Raw genomic sequence first — 14713 nt, forward strand, 5'->3', positions numbered from 1 at the left:
CAACAACACCCAATGATCTCTCAACTTTGTTTCAATTTGATTTGATTGCAGTATATACTTGAGTACGTACTCCCTCAGTCGCTAAATAACTGTCGCTAGAAAACCGTATTTTTCTCACAAACATGTTTCCCGGACGACAATTAAAAAGGGACGGAGGGAGTAACTTGTACTTAAGGTGAGAGCTAGTAGCTATCTTTTTCAAAGCGCCGCTGTTGTCAACTGTTGATTGTCGCTGAGTTTTGGCTTTGACAAATTTGCTTATTGACTAAACATGAGAGTGAAGTCAGCAAATTAAAGGCTGGCCGGTTGGCGTCAAAAATGTGTCAAAGTCACGCTATACAGCTGCATGCCATACATATAACCTAAGCTAGCCCGCACGCAAAGAGGTTAGGTTGTATATACAAAAGTCCTTACTGTCGGTCGGTTTTGCCCCCTAGCTCATATATCCAAAAGTTACTACAGTGCTCACCAGGTCAAAAAGATTTGAGATGTATGAATGGTCAGGTCACACGTGCAACAGCAAACTAAGTGTAACTCAGCTAGTAAAGTTTCTTGGCAATTCATCGACGACGAGACATATGTGATGATTTTGTCAATTTTGAGGATCTGCTAGCTCAATCTCATGAAGATACTCATAAAAGTAGAGTTACGTGCGTGTATTAATAGATGTGAGTGTGCCTGCGTATATGTGAACGCCTGCGTCTCCTATACTGTATTTTTTTTAAAAAAAATCACACGTACACCACCACATGTCCACATCCATGCATGGAACCTGAAAATTAATGTACCATCATATATCTTGCATGCAGCAGCTGCCCGGTTCTTTATTAACTGCGTGAATATTCGATTTCGCTATTGGTGAAGCAAGTTTACCTTACTCGATCAAAATTTATTTACCCACATCCACCTTTCCATCTTTTAGATAGCATGAGCTCCAATTAAGCTACGGTGCACTCTCATCCTTCTTATGTACAGTCAGGGGTGGTAAAGAGTCCGAACTCTTATTTTATACAATTTTAAGTTAAAAATATATAAAAATCAAGTTAAATTGTGAAGAGAGCACTAGAGTCATGATATGTTACCATGCTAGCTAGAAATGCAAATTTGTGGCTATTAAATTGCTAATAAGAAACAACAGCATATATGAGAGCACATAGGATTCGATCCCTATCTGTATTGTAGTGCTCGATCTCAAACTGCAGATGATTAAACCGGTCACCCGCAGACACCTGTTACCACGATACGTGATGGCTATTCATGAACGTACCAATAATCGATCAACACGAAATCTCTGCAGGTCAGCGACATTTCATCTGTTTTTTTACTAATAATCGTCATCAGGCCAACGAGCTGAGGAGGTCAAGACATATAGATACTACTTTATAGCTTGTTTATCCTTTCATGTAAAAAATGAGAGCAAACAACATGCGTGCATGATCAATTGTTCTCTACGCCTCACTTTGGGTGTTCGGTTTAGTCTATCTTTGTCATAAAATTGAAATTAACCCGGCCTTCTCCACCGATGATCCCTTCCTTTCAACAGTTCCAGTATATACCATGTGGCACGAATTAAAGAAAAATAATTAAAGATGTTCCACTTTCGTGCCCAGAAGCAGCTAACAATTATTTTAAGACTATGTAAGCAAGCTTTATTGTTCCATTATCAAAAAGCAACTCACTGTGAAGCTAAACTGCTACTTCCTTTTAGACACAAATAACTGTCATATTATAACTTTTCACTGCCCTCAAAACATGATTGATTGAACCATGCATCAATTTTCATATTGTGATGTACTATCTGTAGAAGCCTACTTGACATTAAAATATATAACAAGAATATATGTACCTTTTGATAAAGACACCCTGATCGTTTCCACCTTTAGATTCCCTTGAATTAGAAGCAAGACACGTAGATAGCAAATCTAAAACTGTAGGAAAGGATTTAACAGTCCAAGCCTAGGTAGCTACTGCTTGAGTTCCAAGTGACCAAGCCCCAATGCAAGAGGGTGGTTGGATGTGTGAACAGTGTAGCTTACCTAATGACTTTACCATATTCCTTGAGCAAAAAAAAAAAATCAGAAACATACGCAAGCAAAATGGTTCTGTCCAGGCATTATATCGTAGAAACTAGAAGAAAAAAATCACCGGTTCAACTTTCCCAATCTTGTGCATGTATATGCCTGTCCTATCCCCCAACAAGTTTGATGCAAAACTACCTGCTCAGACCGGGACTGTTGACTCCTGGCCATGTACAGAAACAGAGCATGAGAGATAGCATATTTGTTAGAATAATTGCGCGGAAGTGATAACCCAAGAACGCAAAATCAAATCACAAGATCACACAAAACGAGAACGACACCGAGCCGCGATGTTTTTAACGAGGTTCGGCGATGTGCCTACATCCTCGGGGCATGACTACGGGCGCTCCTCTCCATCAACACCAGCTACACCAGCATCCGGGAACCACCGCGGCCTCGCCGCCGCCCACACCAGCCGTCTTGTCGTCTCTAGGTTATAACAGCAGTGCCCACATATTTATGAGCCCAAGGGGTATAAAGTACGACCCAAACTCTATCCCTAACCTACCAATTACAACTCAAGTCCAATCGTAACCGGACTGTACACATATTCGACACATATTTAACAAACTCCACCTTGGTGAATATGCACGTCACCTTGAAGCCATCCATGCTCGAATCTCCGTGTACCGAATTTGAGTTGTCTCCATTGCTGCTCACTTAGAACAGCCCGATGAGGCCGCTGCCACCTCGCCGACATTCGGATAGAACACGGCCACAGTTGCATTGCCATCCATGACTTCACCTTCAACAACGCTTCCCTTCAGCTTGTATTGTTGTGCACTTGACTTCTCACCAACCATGACTGTCTTGTCTCCCCGCATGACCCTCAAAGTCTTCTTATCAGGCGCCGCCTGATACAGCCATCCTTCATCATGCAATAACCCAAGCGAAATTAGATTTCTCCATAGTCCTGGCACATGCTTCACACTCTTGAGTAGCACCTCCTGATCATCACACATCTTGAATTTGATATCGCCCACTCCAATGATACGATAAGCCGAATCATCTCCCAAGTGAGCAAGACCACCATCTTTCTCAAAGTATGACAAGAGCCACTCCTTATTTGGTGTTGCATGAAACGAACTAGCTGAATCCAACAACCACGCTTCACAAGACTTTTCACTTGATACTGTGAGAACGTCACCATCACTATCCGAATCATCTTTCCTAGCAATCGCCACACTTGCGGTTCCTCCATCCTTTTTCAGTTCCGGACACTCAGCCTTTATATGTCCCCATCCCTTACACTTGTAGCACTATGGCCCCTTCTTCTTCTTGTTACCCTTCTTATTCTCACCACTATGACCACCTCTGACTGTAAAAGCACCTCCAGAAGGATCTTTAGATAAATTGTTCTTCCTCCTTTGCTCATGGCCAAGCAAAGCCGTGACAATTTCATCCACCTTAACATCCTCCTTGCCATACATCAGTGTAGTAACCAAGTGCTCATAAAACCCCGGCAACGAACACTGAAGAATAATAGCTTTGTCTTCATCATCAATCTTTACATTGACCTTTCCAAGATCAGCAATTACTTGATTGAAGACATTAATATGCTCAGCAAGATTTGACCCCTCCTGCATCTTCAGCCCATACAATTTCTGCTTCAGGTACAGCTTCCGGGTCAATGTCTTGGACATAAATTGCTCTTTCAGCTTGTCCCAAATTTTCTTCGGCGATGTTTCATCCATGACATGGTACATGATCTGATCTGAGAGACACAATCTTATAGTAGCACACGTTTGCGCCTGCATCTCCTCCCACTTATCATCCTCCGCCTTCGCCGATTTCTTCTCGTTGAGAGCCCTCGAGATACCTTGTTGAGCTAACAAGTCCTTCACTCTCGTCTGCCACAACCCGAAGTTTTCGGTGCCATCAAACCTCGCAACCTCAAATTTGGAAGCCATCGACGCCGTCTGCCTGTTGCCACAGATCGCCGAACAATCAATTCACACACGTGCACTGTACGAACAATCCACGTACCTCCTGCATGCCGTGTCGAACACGCCGACCACGTGTTCCTTCTTGTGTCCCGCCTGGACGCCTTGCTGCGCACACACGTCGCCCAGCTCCACACGCCGCCTGCGCGTCCTGCTGCCTATGTGTCACCGCCGCCGTACATCACCTGCGTACAGCCACGCCGCTCGCGAGCCCGTCGCCTTCCACGCCGTCGCCCACGACGTCGCCGACCCGTCCGAGAGTGTCGCCTGCCGTTCGCTGTCAACCGTCGCAAGCACCGGTTTACGAACAGCAAGATTAGATTGCCTCCGTATTGCAATCTCGTGTGCTCATGTGTTGATTATATGGAGACTGAATACTGCACGACACAAGTCCATACGGACTCCTCCTGCCGCCGCCTTTCCGTTTTCTTGTTGTATACATGCAGGAGTTCTTTTTTTTTCTTTCCATGAGTAGCATATCTCATGCATCAGATTTCAATCTTCCACCATGGGCCCACCGGGTAACAACTGTTGTACGTAACCAAGTCCAATTCTTGAACGAGCAAAAGGAAAAATAATCCAACATGCAAGGTACGAAACCGCATCCAACATGCCCACGCCGCCTTCGAGCCGCCACACGTTCCTGCTCCATATCGTCGCCTGCGATCTCGCAATCACATAAACAAACCGTTTCATCAACATACCGAGTTCACCATGGCTTACGCCACCATCGTTGCTGCTCCATACGAGTCTGTAACGACCACCTGATCACCACGTCTTCCAGCCGCACTGTCGAACCTGGCCATCATGTCTGACTGGCCCCTATCGAACAGCAGCCACCAGCCGCTATCAACCCGATCTCCACGTCTGGACGCATCACTGTTGATTGTAGCTCATTGGACGGTTCGAGCCACCCGGTCAAAGTGTCCAACACCACCGATCGAGTCGTTGATCGCCGCCATGCTCCACCTTGCGCCCTGTCCCTCCTCGGACAGCTTGTGCGACCTTGCGCGGTGTGGAACATACCCAACGCGCCTCCTCGTGGATCTTCTCGCTAGATCTAGCTCTGGTACCACTTGTTAGAATAATTGCGCGGAAGCGATAACCCAAGAACGCAAAACCAAATCACAAGATCACACAAAACGAGAACGACACTGAGGCACGATGTTTTTAACGAGGTTCGGCGATGTGGCTACATCCTCGGGGCATGACTACGGAAGTTCCTCCCCATCAATTTCCGGGTGGGACTAAATCTAACAATCTCCCCTGTCACACATCGGGCCCAACTTTTTCATCACAAACAACCCATATGATCTCCCGGAAGACGTTCCATCACAAACAATATTTTTTCCCTTCATCATAAATACTCCTTTGTAAAGTACTGAATTTGAAGGGAGAATCTGTAGCTGACTAGTCACTGCCCAACATGTTTGACCATGGTCCATATGCAAGGCTGCTGCATGCATGAGGTGGATGATTAGAATGCTTCCAGCAGGCCAGCACTAGAAAATTCTTGTCCCCATCAAGCTTGACTGTTTAGAAATTTCCCAAACGCTAATCCAATGGGATGGCAGAAACTAATAGGATACATAATGGTGAAACCTCGCCGTGTTGTTTCATAACAGAGTGCCGATCATCAGTTTACCCAAAAAGAAAATTTAAATTACATCCAGATGGACCGATGGGCAACGTGCATAGCAGCTATAACAGAACCTTGCCAACCAGTAGTTTTGGTTTGATCCTACAGGCAGTCCAAGCGTTCCCATTCACCAGAACCACCCCAACAACTCATGCTGTCCTAAACTACACTAGTCTACAGTTTTGATGGATGCCCTGTTCCAAAGTCGCAGGCGGCCCGCCTGCTGGCAATCAGCGACATTTCATCTATTTAGTACCGCCATGACGAGATGAAAAGCACATATATCTGTTTATTAGTACCATCATTTTTTTATTGTGATGTACTTGCAAAACCTACTGAAGTTAAATATCATCTCCGTTTGCCTGATGTTGACAAAGCTTGATTACACTGATCGCAGTTAAAAGCAGACACCATTTGGAACCTTGCAATCCTTCGAATTCCCTTGAATTAGAAGCAAGACAGAGACATCAAGTCTAGAATAATTAATTATTCCAATTTCCAAGTGACCATGCATGACTTCAAGATCAGAGGGGATTATTGGCCTGTGTTGGAAAATTGAAACCATACCTATTTTTAATTACTTTAATTTTTTTTTACCAAACAATGAAACAATGGCATACAGAGATAGTTCTGAATGGTATGTATGCACCGACCGTAGAAACTTCACAGGGTTGAACTGTTCTGAATATGTGGATCTATATATGCTTGTCATATTATTCCCACAACTTTAATTAACTTTTGAAGGAAAACATTCTGAGAATGGAGACTGTTGACTCCTGGTCATGTATGTTAGCTGTGGCAAACAAATGGTGATAACTAACCATGCTCGACGACTTTAGAAAAAGAAGAGCATGCATGGGGGCATAGCATATTTTATCCCAGTACGTGGTAAAGAGTTATTAAGGACATATAGTATGATATGCTTGTAAAGTTGAAAGATGACTTTATAGCTAGTTGAATAGTAGTAGGTCAGTGCCACACAAAATTGACCATGGCCCATGCATGCATGTCTGCAGCATGAATGAATTGTATGATGTGGATGACCAGAACGATGATTCCACTTCCAGCAGTCAGATTAACTTCGCAGGATCAACGAAACTAACCTTATCATCAGATGCTATCCGCACCGAAGTACGCGTGGATTCAGAATGATGGGCAACATAGACAGCAAGTAGCAGAGGAATGGTATAGGTTTGCGTAACCGTGTCGGCCTGCAGCTTGCTTGGATACTTCTTACTAGAGAGGTCGGTCCAAGTGTTCCCACGCAGCAGTCAGTGGTGTACAGTACATGGATGCATGCATGGAATAGTGCCCTTTTTTGTTTACAAAGTCGCACAGGGCGGCGGCCGGCCGGCAATCAGGCCTTGCCTTGACTCGATCGACAACAACAGTGGCCATCCATGGTCTGAAACGCGTGATTCCTGTGCGACCAACCCGCAGGCATTCCTTTGTTTTTCATGTCGACTGCTTTCTTTTTTCAACGCAAAGTCCAACAGTGGCCGAGTAGCTAGGTTGGTACAATCATACTGTATATGATCGATCGACCGACGCACATATAATTAAGGGCTTGGGGGTTTTTTACAAGCCTCCCCTTAGTTGAGCTCTCCTCCTCATCCATACCCTCTTCCTGAGACTCCTCAGTCCTGCCCTCCCACGCGTTGCGCTCATCAGTTTTGCCCTCCCGCGCCGCTTGAGCCGCTTCCGTTAGCATAGCCGTGAGCTCTGTCCCGACACGCGGGTCCCGCGCCACGCGCTGACATGTGGGGCCCACACGCCCCCTTCCCCATCCATCCCATTCGATTCAGCTCGACGCCCCCGTGGGTGGCCGCCGCCAGATCCCTATCCGCGCCGCACCCCCTCCGCGACGCTGTTCCACCATCCGCGGCCGGAGGCTCCGGACCGCATCCATTCGTGGCGGCCGCGACGCATTGCTCCCCATCCGCGGCGGGCGGATCCGCTCCGATTCCATCCGCGCCGGCCCCGACGCCGTTCCTCCGCGCTCCGCGACGCACTGCTCCCCCTCCGCGGCTGGCGGATCCGCTCCGCTTCCATCCGCGCCGGCCCCAACGCCGTTCCTCCGCGCTCCGCGACGCGCTTCCTCCGGCCAGCGACGCCCTGCTCTCTGCGCCCTACAGCCAGCGCTGGGTGGTCGCCCTGTCCTGCTCTCTGTGCCCTGCTTTTGGCCATCGCTGAGTGGTCGCCCTGCCCTGATATCTGCGCCCTCCGACCAGTGCTGTGTGGTTGCCCCAGCCACAACACCCTGGCCAGCGGCATTGCGGCCAGTGCAGCAGCTGTGCTAAGGTGAAGGCCTCCCTAAGGTATAATTCGGCATTGTTGCAACTTTTATTTGTGGCATTCAGCGGCATTGTGCTCAGTTATATGATTGTCCTTAGTAGCATTCCAGCGGCATTGTGCCCAGTGACATTCAGCGGCATGTTAGCATTTAAATTAGAATTGGGCAGCTATCTAGCATGTTAAATTAGAATTGTTATCATGGTATCCCTCTTCCTGCATCCCTATTCAAAACAATTTATGATATTTGCAGCTGCTATTACGATGGATGCAAATATCCCTGATGATTTGCCAAACCTTGGTGATCCAATAGAGGTTGTTGCACCAGCTGATGAGGAAGAGAGGGTGTACCCTGAATTATGGGGACATGTTGATAATGTGGAATCTGAGAGAGATGTTGTCATATCAGCACAATTTGAACCCATTGGTGAAGAAGAGAATCAGGAGAATAATGAGATGGGAGTGGATGAGAATGAAGAGGTTCCGGATAGATTGAGAATTGAGTATGACAGATATAATCCTTCTCTCACAGAAGGTGTCACATTCGAATCAATGATGGATTGCAGGAATGCACTTGCCACTTATTGCATAGTAAATGAATGTGATTTTGTGATTGATAAGAGTGAGCCCACTAGATTGACTGTTCACTGTCCAGACAGGAGGTGCTAGTGGCGGATGCATGCTTCCTGTATGCGGAATAGCACAATTGTTCAAGTCAAAGTGAACCCATTTCCTCATACGTGTGTAAGATCAGGAGATGCACAAAAGGCAGCTAAAAGCAGATGGTGTGCCGATGCAATGTTGGAATGGGTGAGACAGAACCCAAGCATTGGTCCATCTGAACTGATAAAGAGGCTCCATGAGAAGTATAATATGAGGGTGCCTTATATGAGAGTGTTTTATGGCAAGGAAATGGCCCTCGACAAGATTTTTGGTCCGTGGAAGGATAGTTTCAACCTATTGTACACATACAAAGCTGAAGTGGAGAAGGCATCTCCAGGAAGTGTTGTAGAGATTGACCACCAAACAGTGTCATATAGAGTGAAAGGCAAGACAATGAAAAAGGAATGTTTCAGGAGGTGTTTTGTTTCTTTCGAGGCTTGTTGGAAAGGGTTTAGGGCTGGATGCAGGCCTTATCTGGCAGTGGACGCATGTAACACCCTGGTGTTAATTTTATGCTTAACTCGCTAATCATGGGCCTAAGCTTGTCATTAGCGCTAATTAAGTTTGCATAGTGTATTCTACCTTAGCTAGTTTTGATCACGTTTTTCTCCCTAATTCAAGACTCAAATCAAGATGTGCCCAATATCAAAGTTGTAGACATTTTCTTCCTCTACAACTTTTATTTTGGCCAAAATTCAAGTTTCAATGTGAAGTTTTGAGTTTTGGACGGTCAAAATCGAGCTGAGTTTCGTTGAACCATTTTTTTTCTTCTCCCTGTGTTTCACCTGCTCCCTTCCGCCACCCATGGTCACGCGACGCGCGGCAAGTGCCTGCTCGCCGCCGTCCCCACGTGTCATCGCGCCGGTGACTCAACGCGTCACGCCGGCGAACCTCGGCCTCCGTTGGGCCCTATCCTTATCCGAGCGCGAGCCCTAACTGTTCTTTCCCCATCTCCTTCGTCCTTCTCGAGCTCGGGCGGAGCCGAGCCGAGCAGAGCCGCCGCCGGCGTCGCTCCGGCCACCCCTCACCATCCCGCCCCGATTCGGCGCGCCCCAAGCCTCCTAGCCTTGCCCCGCAGCTTCGTCAATCCTCTCCTAACCCGTTTGAGCCATTTCCCGGCCAAATCGGACCCCGCCACCACCGGTCGCCCTGCCCCTCCGCCGGACCGCCGCCCCGCACGCCGAGCTCCTCCCGACAGACCTCCTCCGCTTGATTCAAGCCCCAGGTGAGCTCCACCGAGTCGCCTTCATTCTCTACGGCCCCTCCTCGAGGCCGGCCGACCTCTTCCTCTGCCGGAATCGGCTCCCCTGTGCCGCCAACCATTGGAGCCTCACCGAAGCTCCGCCCCCACCGTCGATCCCCTCCTTCCGGTTTTCCTCCGCCCAAATCGAGCAGACGGTGAGCAGCACCGCACCACCCTCGACCTCTCCAGCACCTCCCCTGGCCGTTTTGCTCGCCGTGCCGCCGGGAACGCGGCCTCGCCGCCGCGGCTGGAGCTGCCATGGCTGCCGAGCCCAAGCTCGCGTGGCCGTGCCCCCTTGCTTCCTTCCTGCACCCCGGAACCCGAGCCCCTGTCCTGCGCAAGCACCTGCAGTCCCATGCCCCTTGCTGCGTCCTCACCGGCAGTGGTAAGCGCGCTGCCGCCGCACAGCCGCTAGCGCCGCCATGCGCCCCTCTCCGATCGCCGCAGCACAAGATGCTCCAGCACGGTGGCTCCTCGCCTTCTCCATGTGCTGGTGCTCCTCTCCAGCACGGCAGCATATCCATCTGCAGTCAGCAGCAGTAGGTCTATTCCAATCCGCTCTCTGTGTTCTTGCGACTGGTGGAAGGAGAAGAACAGTACAAGCTAGCTAAGTAGTGATGTGTGTTAGTGGTACTAGTATGTTTCAGATCTAGTGCAATTTATATCTTTAGTTGTACTGCTCTAATTGCTATGAAATTTTTGTGGTAGGCTATTCATATGATGTTTGAGCTGTGGTAAAAATTTCAAATTCATTGATTGCAGTATGACCAAGTTATTCATTTAACTTGTTGATGCGTAGTAGATAGCTTATAAATAATAGAATATGTAAAAATATACAAAATATCTTTCTACTGCCCCTGTATAATGCTTTTATGTCTTATAAACACTTAATTGTCAATATGTTTATAGAAAATAGTGATCTATAGATTTATCTAGCTCTCACAAGCTTAATTGCAATTAAAAACTTGTTTTGGTTGCAATAATTAAGTTATAAAATCTGAAAATGTAATCTTTGTAAAATAGCCATGCTTTGATAACATCGACCACACATAAAAATCTCAGCTCCAGGCTGTGTGTTTGCAACACCATTTATAAGTAATATATATAGGTTCTATTATATCACAGATTAATGAGAATCTAGCAGTAAGCAAGCATACGTATGTTCTTGTGATGTTAAAGTATTTCACCTGAGTTATCTTATCACTTGTAATATATCTGGGGGTTAATCCAATTAGGTTAACATGCAGTCCTATGCTTGTTGTTTCTGATTATTTTGGTGTATGGCAATATGATCTTGTTTTGGCTATAATTGATGTGAGCAATAACAACCCTCGTACTTCTTTTGTGTTGCTAAGTTAATTAGCTCGTACTAAATGAATGGTTGCTTTTGGCTTGGCTTGTTTAATATATTCATAGGTATGCTTAGGGTCACCTTCTTGCTATCTTAACATGTTAAGTTGTATGATTTATTTAGCCCTCATTCTTATGGACGCTCATGCACATGCAATAATGCCCTTGTGCTTGTCTTCTTGCCTTTCTGATGCATCGTCCATGCATTCATACATCAGCATTGTTGCATCTCATTTAGGTACGCTAGATGCACGGCGCGTGGAACTAAAGGATAAAGTCGGAGCCAAACCCGAAGATGATGTTTGGTGGACATATCCAGAAGATGGATGGATGGATCTCGATGTGCATGATCGAAAGAGGGTGCTCGTCAAGCGAGTATCATCTAACTAACACTAACTTAGTGTTAATCCCAGGCAAGCCCCGGAGCATAACCATAATTTAAATTATTCAATGTTATTTAAGTATTTGTGCATTTATGTTCTAGGAGTTGAATGGAACCATAGTATGCATGTTTTCCCTAGGTGCCGTGGGCCTATACTAGTATGCAGGTGTCGATAGAAATGCTCTGCTAAATAGGATTTCGGTAGAAGTCGAGTGATTACGGTCACTCGCGAGTTTAGGATCTTGATCACTTAGCTTTGGTTTTGAAATGAATTGTTGAGTAAAGAGAAATGGAGACCGGGCGGAAATGAGTTGGATTAATGGTATAGAATGGATGAAAAGAAATCTCCGCCTGTGTCGATTGAGGACCGTTCCGTTGTTGGCAGTGTTGATCGAGGATTGAACAGTACTAACCACATACCGGAAGTAGGAGGTAGTCGAAACCGGTAAGCTGTGTACCACTTTACAGCGGTGATTTGAATTCCGTCATGCTACGCTGGGCGTGGGAGTTGGCGGGTGTTGGATAGGATGCCGCCTCCGGGTTCTCCGGGAGTTCACCGCGAGGGGCCCATCACCTGGGTTTTAGCAGGCGTAGTTCAGATGCCGTGGTAATGTGGAAACAGTTGACGCGGGTGGCCCGACGAGGCTTACATGTGTCGTGTGAGTTAGGTCCACCTTGCAAGGTTAAATCGGATCGATTCGCCGTGACTCGCGGTTATGAGAGCCTTGATCTCTTTGTCACATCGTAGTAAAGGATGAAATGAGAATGAGTTGAAGACGTTTGAATGGTTTAAATAGAGGTTTAATGTGATCAACCATGCTTGCTTAGATGTCAGGCAAATTTAGTTGGTACTTGATAAACTTAAATTGAGCTAAAATATTGAAAGTAAGGATCCAGTATTAGTAGCCATTCAGCAAAACTAACTTCAGAGCCAAAAAGCTTTGCATGTCTAGATAGTGGGCTAAGTATACCCGTGTCGGGTAAGTCTTGCTGAGTATTAGTATACTCAGGGTTTTGTTGTCACCCTGGTTTTCAGGTAACTACTGCTGGCTGGAGCTAACCAGGATTCACATCGGTGGGCTCGATGTGACGTCCTCACGTCATCGTAGTAATCGTTGTTTTCCTAAACTATACTTCTATTTATTTTCTGCTGCATTTTGAACTCTGATATTTTGCGTAATCTGGTTTGTAAAACTCCGCTTTGTAAATTAAATTTGAGAACTTTTATCTGTGTGTAATCATCTGTGCTCGTCTTCGTGCGAGACTTCCAGTGTTTTCGATCCTTAACCCAACAGGCTGCCGGATTACACCGTTTTAAGTGCGTGTTTACTTGATTAACACTTAAGATGATAGTTAGCGCACTTAAGCCGGTTTAATTTGGGCGGTTCTGTCACAACGCAACTGCTCTAAATGGAAGGTTCAGAGGGCAGCTAGTTGCAGCTTCTGCAATTGATGCACATAACTGGCTTTTTCCAGTTGCTTATGGTGTGCTAGAGACTGAATCAACCGAGAGCTGGACATGGTGGCTTCAAAATTTGAAATAGGTTGTGGGCTTTCCGAAAGGATTGGTTATCCATACAGATGCTTGCAAGGGATTAGAAATTGCAGTAGACTTGGTGTTCCCTGGAGTGGAACATAGGGAGTGCATGCGCCATCTTGCTGCAAACTTTGGCAAAAGATTCAAGAGAAAGTTGTTTGACGATAATTTATGGCCGGCATCATTGACATATAGTCTCAAGAAACATAACTACCATGTGAGCCAAATGTACAGGAAGCCAAAAGTGAAGCCCTACATGGATGAGAAACACACAAAGATATGGATGAGAAGCAAGTTCAATGAATTATGTAAGGTAGATTATGTGAACAACAACTTGGCGGAGTCTTTTAATGCATGGGTTAGGAAAATCAAGGACCTTCATGTGGTGGATTTGTTGGATAGAATTAGAGTGATGATTATGGCCAAGTTTGAGTTGCGCCAAAGAATTGCAAGGGAAAGATTTGCATGTCACAAGATAATTCCAGTGGTGATGACAAGGTTGCATGATAAAACAAGAGGTTTGAAAATGTCACTCGTTCGGCGCAACCCCTATGAGGCTGAAGTGACTGCATTGGATAGGGAGAAGAGGGAATGGAAATACGTGGTTCACTTGGAGAGGATGACGTGCTCTTGTAGACAGTGGCAGATTACTGGAGTGCCGTGTGTCCATGCCCTCTTTTTCATTACATCCCTTAGTGGTCGGGCTAGAGAAATTGATCAATATGTACATGATTACTACTCAGTTGCCCGGTTTAATGCTACATGTGTGGACAATGTGCCTGCTATAGAGTCCAAACATCAATGGGACTTTGTCGATCCTGGATTCATGCTCCAGCCTCCAGTTCAGGGAAGGGCACCAGGAAGGCCCAGGAAAGTTAGAATAAGATCAAGTTCTGAGGGCAGTGGACTTGGACCAAGGAAGCGAAAATGCAAAAGATGTGGAGGATTAGGACATATTGCAAGAATTTGTAAAAATGCAGTAGATCCAGCTTTCGGAGAGGATGAGCATTGGGGTGCAGAAAATGCAGATGGGCCACTAGATCCCTCCACTACGGTGCCCTCCACTGTTGCCTCTGTTATGCCTTCCTCCTCTACGATGCCATCCTCTGTTGCCTCTACGGTGCCCTCCACTGCTGCCTCTGTTATGAAGAAAATGAAGAAAGTAAAAGAGGTGGCGGGTACAAGTGAGGACCAGGTTGTGGCAAAAGAGAAGAAAAGAAAGAAAGGAAAAGAGGTGGCAGCTACAAGTGAGGACCAGGATGTGGCAAAAGAGAAGAAGAGAAAGAAAGAAAAAGAGGTGGTGGCGAGGAGGACCAAGCGAGTGATCAAGAAGAAACTTGTTCTGGACTTGTAGGACTTTGATGTTGTAGTTTCATGATGTAAACTTTGGACTTGACGTGTTATTTGAAGTTGTGTAGTGGATTATTTATGTTATTTGAAGTTGTGTAGTGGATTATTTATGTTATTTGAAGTTGTGTAGTGGATTATTGTGATATTGAAATTGCTGAAATTCCAAAAAAATTGGTACATGCTGCCGAAATTCCTAAAAAATGGGTACATGTTGCCGAAATTCCAAAAAATGGGCA

The sequence above is a fragment of the Panicum virgatum genome, chromosome 4K (genome assembly GCF_016808335.1).
Source record: "Panicum virgatum strain AP13 chromosome 4K, P.virgatum_v5, whole genome shotgun sequence".
In the NCBI taxonomy this organism is placed as follows: Eukaryota; Viridiplantae; Streptophyta; class Magnoliopsida; order Poales; family Poaceae; genus Panicum; species Panicum virgatum.